This window comes from Orycteropus afer, unplaced genomic scaffold (assembly GCF_000298275.1).
Source record: "Orycteropus afer afer isolate SDZICR_OR568_19922 unplaced genomic scaffold, OryAfe1.0 scaffold00268, whole genome shotgun sequence".
NCBI classification, from domain to species: Eukaryota; Metazoa; Chordata; class Mammalia; order Tubulidentata; family Orycteropodidae; genus Orycteropus; species Orycteropus afer.
Genome location: NW_006921855.1, coordinates 1,743,557 through 1,751,015, shown reverse-complemented (window position 1 = coordinate 1,751,015; position 7,459 = coordinate 1,743,557).

Sequence of the window (7,459 nt, the reverse complement as noted above, 5' to 3'; positions counted from 1 at the left end):
AATACACCACTCTCTTTGAAAGATAGAACAACTGGAAAGAAACTCAACAAAGATGCAGAAGAGCTAAACAATACAATCCACCAACTTGGCCTTATAGACACCTATAGAGCACTTCACCCAACAGCAGCACAATATACATTGTTCTCCAGTGCACATGGAACTTTTTCTATGATAGAACATATGTTAAGTCATAAGGCAAGCCTTAATAAATCTAAAAACATCAAAATACTGCAAAGCATCTTCTCAGATCATAATGCTATCAAATTAGAAATCAATAATAGGAAGATCAACAGGAAAAGAGTAAACACATGGAAACTGAACAACACCCTCCTTGAGAAAGACTGGGTAAGAGAAGAAATCAAAATTGAAATTTGAAAATTCCTTGAATCAAATGAGAATGAAAACACAACTTACCAAAATCCTTGGGACCCAGCAAAAGCAGTGATCAGAGGTCAATTTATAGCAATAAGTGCACACATCAGAAAATAAAAAGGGCAGTTAGATGGTTATTTGGTATACTACTAATAATGAAAGCTTGCAGACAGAATCTTTTCTTTTTAAAACAGTTAATGTGGCCTTCTGCCGGCAAATTAATAGTGCAGAGTTAAGCTGAACTACTAGTCAAAAGGTTGATGATTCAAACTTACCCAAAGAAGTCTCAGCAATATGCTTCCAAAATGTCACAGCCTTGAAAACATTATGGAACTGTTTTAGTCTACACACACGGGGTTTCCCTGAGTTGGAAGGAACTTGACAACAACTAACAATATATCACTAAAGTACTGAAAATGTCATGGTTCTGTCTGATGCTATTTTTTTTAATGGCCTAAAAATGTTAAATATATATCTATATTACAAAATGTAGATTTATATACATTTATTTTGTGTATATTTCTATGTATATTTAAGTACATGTACAATATACAAAAATATGTAATATATACTTATTTTACCAACACAGAGATTTTTTGTGGAAGTGTGTATGTGTATACAGGTAACCTTAGTGGTTGCAAAATGAAAAATTGAAGTAGCAGTGAGATGTTATTATGATATTAATAGAAATGAAAACTGATAACATCTCACTGATGAATATGTGGGAAAGTATATACTCATACATGCCTGGTAGAAGTGTGAATTATTAACGACTTTGGAGAAAGCAATCTGCCAATATCTATTAAAATTTTATATACATACACTGTACAAATCAGCATTCCCTTTGCTGAGAATCTATACCATAGAAATAAAGCACTGGTGTAGAAAAAGGATTAATAGAGGTTTTTCAGACAGGGACAAAAAATGGGGGGAGAGGGGCAACTGAATGCCCATTGATGAATGAAAAGCTGAGTAAGTTGCAGTAAAACCATACAATGAAATAACACACATCAATTAAAAAGGTTTTTTTCAGTCTGTAGTGAATGATTAAAAGGGTTCCCAAAATGTGTGCTAAATAAGAAAGAGGCAGAGAAAAATACATGTGGTCTGACTTTTTTTTCGTAAATCAAACAATATCAAAATATTTTAATACAGATACACAAGGCATAAATAGATATGAATATATTTATGTACGCATATAAATATATATGAATATAATTACATGACCATGAATTAAAATAAACCAAAATACATGCCAAATACAACATTGGAACCTAGAGTTATTCAGTTGGTGGGAGGAGAAGAGGCAGTGAACAAAAAGCAAACTTCATTTTTTTAAGTGTCCAGAATAAAAATGGCATATATTATATGATCACTTTTTAAATAAAATTTTATAAATGGTATGTGTATGTGTATTTCTAAAATTTTGCATGAAACAACAATCACAAAATGCTAATGCTAGTTTTCTCAGTGTTCAAAGATTTTGATATTCCCTTTCTTCCTTATTGACTGTTTTTTTTTAAACAGTGGTCATTATTTTATAAACATATATATAATTTTTTAAAAAAATCTATTTATACCATGAAAGTATAATCACTGAGAGATCAGACCTAAAAACTGTAGAAATAATATTGCTGCTATTAGATGCCATTAGGTCAGCTCGGACTCATGGCAACCCCACGTACAACAGAACTAATGGTTGCTGGGTTCTGTACCATCTTCATGATCTACTGATATGTTTGAGTCTATCATTACCTGCACTGTGTATTGTAAATGCATTTCAACCTAGGGGATTCATCTTCTAGAACTATATTAGACAATATTCTGTTGTGATCCATAGGGTTTTCTTTGGCTGATTTTCAGAAGTAAATCACCAGGCCTTTCTTCCTAGTCTGTCATAATCTGGAAGCTCTGCTGATACCTGTTCACCATGGGTAAGCTTGCTGGTATCTGAAATATTGGTGTTATAGCTTTCAACATCAGAGCAACACAAAAGTTACCACAGTGTGACAAACTAACAAACAGGTGCTGTATAAAAAGAATATACTAACTTAAATTTCTCTCAATATAAATACTTACAATGGAGGGAAAGTTGAAGTTCTTAAGTGCTAAGAAATATCCATGTTCTGACTTATAAAGAAAAAAAGTGGTTAGGATCACGAGAAAATACAAGTGACTGGACTTCTGGTAAAATGGCAGAATAAGCAGACAAGCTACACAGACCCTCTTCAACAAAGAAAAGAGAAACCAATTGACAGAGATACAGAAGACAATCCTGAAACCCTGAGCTTTAAAAGGAAGTATACAGAAGTGGATTAGGTACTAACTAGTGGAAAAACCAGAATGAAAACAGTGAATATGGAGACAGTAAGTATGAAAACAGCCAGAGCTGTGGGTTGCCAGCTACTCTGATGGGACCAACAACCTGAATATTTCCAGGTGGTGTTGGGACCTAAGAATTGACCTAAAGATCAGCCCTGGTCACCAAGAGCTGTAGGGACAACTGCACTGGTGGCATATAACTAGGAAGGGAAATAGCAAGGAGGGAGACAATCTGAGCTGTGGACTTTCAGCTCTCTAGAGGGCACAGCCATTTTTATTGACAAGTGGTGGCCATTTTGGATATTTAGAGTTACCAAGGGTGCAGCCATTTTGAATGTTTACAAGCGGTGACCATATTGGATTTTAAAGTGACAGTATTCTCATTTGGATTCCAGGGACCTAAGAATAGGCTCCATTTGCCAAGGATTGCAGGGACATACAGAAGGCTGACAACAGGAAAGTAGACAGGCAGTGAGTGTATAAGTTCTGCCAACTAGCAAAAAGAGGAGCACGGTACCCTGCTTACTTAGATAATATCCAAGCAAAACAAAGAAAATTAAAATCATGGGGAAGTCACTCCAACATATAATCATCAATTAAATATAAACACTAAAAGGTCATAATGTCTTGGAGACAACAGAGCATCACAGTCTACACAAAGAAGCAAGAGAAACAAGGGACCCGGATACAGACCCAAAACACATCCCTGAGGAAGAAGCACCACTGGAACTCCCTCATAAAGAATTGAAAAGAATATTTAGGTATCTTCAATGGATTGAGAGACAGATCAAGGAAAACACTGACAAAATTGAGGAAATCACAAAGAAAACTCTAGAACAATTTTGAAAGACAATACAAGAATAAAATGACAAAATAAATGAAAAATTAGAAATGATACAATATCTACAGATAGAAATCCAGAAGATGAATACTAAATTTTCAGAAATAGGTAACACATTGAACAAGCAAAGGAGTAGAATTGAATCAATGGAAGACAAAATTAGTGATATTGAAGACAAACACCTGAATACTTCTTTGGAAAGGGATCAATCAGAATAAAGATCAAAACAAAATGAAGAAAGCCTAAGGTTCATGTGGGATACCATCAAAAGGAATAACCTATGTGTAGTTGGAATTCCAGAATAGGAAGAGACAAAAAAAAAAATACAGAGAAAATTGTCAAAGATTTGTTGGAAGAGAATTTCCCTGGTATGAGGAAAGATGAGAATATATCCATTCAGGAAGTCTAATGAACCCCAAACAGAATAGATCCCAAAAGAAAATCACCAAGACATATCATCATCAAACTCACCAAAACCAAAGACAAAGACAGAATCCTGAAAGCAACACAGGAAAAATGAAAAGTTACCTACAAGGGGCAACCAATAAGACTAAGCTTGGATTTTTTGGCAGAAATCATGCAGGTGAGAAGACAATGGGATGGTAAAAATGATAAACCTTCACATCAAAATAAAAAAAGAGGGCCAGCACAAGTATTTAGTGAATACTAAAACAATCAATGAAGGAAGTGATAACATGATTCAAAAACAAAATGAGCTTAGCACAGAAAATTACATGGAAATCACCAACACCATGAAAAAGCAGCAACAAAATGACAGTAACAAATTAATACTTGTCAATAATTACATATCTGACAAGGGACTTATCTCTAGAGGAGTTTATAGAAAACTCCAATACCTCAAAAACAAAAAGATTAACAATCGAATTAAAAAATGGGCATGAATGGACGCATCACCGAAAAGGATATTCAGGCAGCCAGCAAATACTGCAGAAATGTGCACAATCATTAGCCATCAGAGAGATGCAAATCAAAACAACAATGAAATACCATCTAAACCCAGCACTAATGGCAAATTCAGCAAGACAGAAAATAACAAATGCTGATGAGAATGTGGAGAGATTGGGACTCTCATACACTGCTCATGGGACTGTAAAATGATACAACCACTGTGAAGAGCAGTGTGGTGATTCCTTAAAAAGCTGTAATTAGAAATACCATTTGACCCAGCAATCCCATTACTAGGTATATATCCTAAAGAAGTGAGAGCCAGGACAAGAACAGATGTATGCACACCATGTTCATTGCAGCATTATTTACACTAGCAAAAAGATGGAAACAACCTACTTGCCCATCAACAGAAGAATGGATAACCAAACCATGGTACATACACACAATGGAATACTATGCAACACTAAAGAATAATGTAGAATCTGCAAAATACTGCATAACGTGGATGAACTTGGAGGATATTATGCTGAGTGAAATAAGTCAATCACAGAAGGACAAATATAGTATTAGTTCATTATTGTAAAAAGTCAAAGAAAAGTTTATATATGGAAGGAAACTTTCTTTGTTGGTAACCAGAGGTGGGAGGGAAGGGGAGGGAACACTGAAAAAAAAAATACATTGACCCATGTCACTTAAGTTTTGTGTATTTCATTGTACATAAATTCTATTTCAATAAAATTTATTTTTAAAAATGAAAATGCAAGTGTTATAAACCAACAGTTGATTTTACTACCCATTTTTCCTTCTTTGATTAAAAGAGTTTGCCTGTATTTTATCTGTACAAATGGGGCACTGAGGATAAACCCTCCATTTTCCAGATTCCCCTATAGGTTTTTGCCCTTGTGAGGTGCCATGAAGCCTGTTTTGACTCATAGCAAACCTATGTACAACAAAATGAAATACTGTCCAGTCCTGCACCATCCTTTGCTGTATTTTAGCTTTTGTTGTGGCCACTGTGTTGATCCATCTTGTCAATCCGTCACCAACTCTCTACCAAGTGTGGCAGTTATGTGTCAACTTGGCTGGGTCTGGTTTTGACTTGACCGGACAGCTGGATGTAGTTATCCCCCATGATGAGACTAGTAATCAACTCCATGGTGGAATCTACTGGTGCAGTTGAATAGCTGCCTTAGGGATGTGGTCTACTTCCAGTATACAAGAAGATTTGAGAAAGGTCTCTGGACCTTTTTGGCACATTTGGACCCTGCATTTGGCTGAGGCTTCTTCTCAGTGGCCTGCCATGTTATCTGCCAATCTTGGGACTGTTCATCGGCTTGAATTAGTGGCCTCCCGCAGTGCTTGATGGGACTGTGCCATCTTACTCGTCAACCTTGGTTTTGTCAGCCTCAGCAGCCAGCAGCTGTCTGAATTAAGAGAAGTGTCTAGCTTCAGTGGGCTGAGAGCAAGAGGCACAGCTGAAGCCCAAGGTCTAGGGGCTTTCACCAAGCCCCTAGAGCTGGCACTTTGCACTCAGGCTTCTAACCTCCAAAACTGTAAAAGAATAAATTCCTGTTTGTTAAAGTTGCCCATTTGTGGTATGTTTGTTAGAGCAGCACTGAGGGTCAAAACACCAAGCATGATAGATATTCTTCTCTAGGGAATGGTCCCTTCTAAAAACATGACCAAAGCACATGAGATGAAGTCTGCCCATTCTGACTTCTAAGCAGCATTCCAGCTTTACATATCCCAAGACAGAATAGTTTGTTCTTCTTGTTGTTGATATTAGGTGCCGTTGAACTGGCTCCAACCCATAGTGACTCTATGTACAACAGAACAAAACACTGCTTGATCCAGTGGCTTCCTCACAATCCTTACAATGCTTGAGCCCACAAGTCCAGCCACTGTGGCAGTTCATCTCATTGAGGATCTTCCCTTTTTCACTGAACCTCTACCAAATATGATATCCTTCTCCAAGGCCTGGGCTCTTCTGACAACAAGACCAAAGTAGGTGAGACGTAGTCTGGTCGTTCTCAATTCTAAGGAGCATTCCAGCTGCTCTTCCTCCAGAACAGATTTGTTTGTTCTTCTGGCAGTCCATGATATTTCCAGTATTCTTTGTCAAAACTACATAAAATTCAAATACATCAATTCTTCTGAGGTCTTCAAATGCATATGAAGCACTTGCAAATACCATGGCTTAGGTCAGGTCTTGCTTAGTCTTCCAAGTGATGTCTTTGCTCCTTAACACTTAAGAGATCTTTTGAAGCAGATTGGTCCAGTGCAATACAATGTCTGATTTCTTGACTACTGTTTCCATGGGTGTTGATTGTGGATCCAAGTAAAGTGAAATCCCTAACAACTTCAATCTTTTCTGTGTTTATCATGATGTTGCTTATTGGTCCAGTTGTGAAGATTTTTGTTTTCTTTATGTTGAGGTGTAATCCATACTGAAGACTGTAGTCCTTGATCTTCATTAATAAGTGCTTCAAGTCATCTTCACTTTCAGCAAGCAAGGTTATGTCATCTGCATATCACAGGTTGGTAAGGGATCTTCCTCCAATCCTGATGTGTTCTTCTTCATATAGTCCACCTTCTTGTATATTTGCTCAGCATGCAGATTGAGTAACTATCATGAAAGAATACAACCCTAACACACCCCCTTCCTGATTTTAAACCATGCAGTATCCTCTTGTTCTCTTTGAACAATAGCCCTTTTGTCTGTATACAGGTTCCTTATGAGCACAATTAAGTGTTCTGGAATTCCCATTCTTTGCAATTTTATCCATAATTTGTTATGATCCACACAATCAAATTTCTTTGTGTAGTCAATAAAACACAAACATTTTTCTGGTGGTCTTTGCTTTCAACCAAGATCCATCTGACATCAGCAATGATATTCCTTGTTACATGACCTCTTCTGAATCCAGCTTGAATTTCTGGAACTTCTGTGTCAATATGCTGTTGCAAACATTTTAGAATTACCTTCTGCAAAATTTTACTTGTGTGTTACATTAA